The sequence below is a fragment of the Drosophila subpulchrella genome, unplaced genomic scaffold, assembly GCF_014743375.2.
Source record: "Drosophila subpulchrella strain 33 F10 #4 breed RU33 unplaced genomic scaffold, RU_Dsub_v1.1 Primary Assembly Seq385, whole genome shotgun sequence".
In the NCBI taxonomy this organism is placed as follows: Eukaryota; Metazoa; Arthropoda; class Insecta; order Diptera; family Drosophilidae; genus Drosophila; species Drosophila subpulchrella.
In genome coordinates, this window is record NW_023665606.1 from 1,353 (window position 1) to 2,500 (window position 1,148).

Genomic DNA, 1,148 nt, shown 5'->3' on the forward strand with positions numbered 1-1,148 from the left:
GAGAGTACCAAACGGTTGATTGGCAAAGACAATTGAAAATACCCGAATTAAAGATATTGGGTCCAAAAACTACTATAGGATGGTCAATGGGCCGGCCATCTACTATTGACGTGACAAAATACTGTCTGTCGGTAGAGAAGATATTAATCCGTCAAATTTGTTTCTTTATTCATTTATGAATATGAGACTTGGCTCCACGGTTAATATTTTAAGCCCAAAGATAATAATGTTGAAACAAAGGCCAAGGTTTCTATTATACATAGAATAACAAATTGTTTCCGAACTTTATCGTTAATCCAAATAAATAATTACAATTGAGGCAGGCTAATAATGATATATATTTTGTATTGATAATCTTGATATATATGTATATTGGTCTGCCATTATCACATACTGAGTTATGTGATAATTCCCTGCGGGGATAAATTAAAAGAGGTGTCCCTATATTAAAAGAAAATAATATATATATATATTATTTTTTCTAACGTACATATCATATATGCGCTCGGTTTTATATTATATATTACCAAAGAGTCTTATATGAATATATACAGATAAATTTTAAATTTATCATCAAAATACAAATGATTTAATTCAATATTTTATATTGGTTAAACAAAAATTGTACATGTGTGGATACAATAATGACGTATGTCGAACAAAAAAGATATTTTAGAATGAAATATGCAAATATAAAGAAAATTATTACGTATTACGAAAAAAAATATTGTGTTTTTAACATCAATAATTAAAAAACTTGTTATTATTAGTGGCGGAACAAGTATATATTGTGAAAACAACAAACGTATACGAATGCTATATAAAAATGGCCGTATTCGTCGATAGAAAACAATCTATAAAATTTATATTGCTAATTTCTATTCAAAAATATGAATGAAATATGAATAAAAACATTATTCTGGTTGATCCTGCCAGTAGTTATATGCTTGTCTCAAAGATTAAGCCATGCATGTCTAAGTACACACGAATTAAAAGTGAAACCGCAAAAGGCTCATTATATCAGTTATGGTTCCTTAGATCGTTAACAGTTACTTGGATAACTGTGGTAATTCTAGAGCTAATACATGCAATTAAAACATGAACCTTATGGGACATGTGCTTTTATTAGGCTAAAACCAAGCGATCGC

The 1,148-nt window shown here is 28.7% G+C and overlaps 1 non-coding gene across 1 annotated transcript in view; it reads left to right on the forward strand.

The window, feature by feature from the left end:
• The first annotated feature begins 916 nt into the window (after positions 1-916).
• Positions 917-1,148, forward strand: part of LOC119561892 — a 1,996-nt gene continuing 1,764 nt past the window's right edge. The window contains exon 1 of the ribosomal RNA XR_005221504.1: positions 917-1,148. This exon is cut by the window's right edge and continues 1,764 nt beyond it. This is a non-coding gene — a ribosomal RNA (small subunit ribosomal RNA).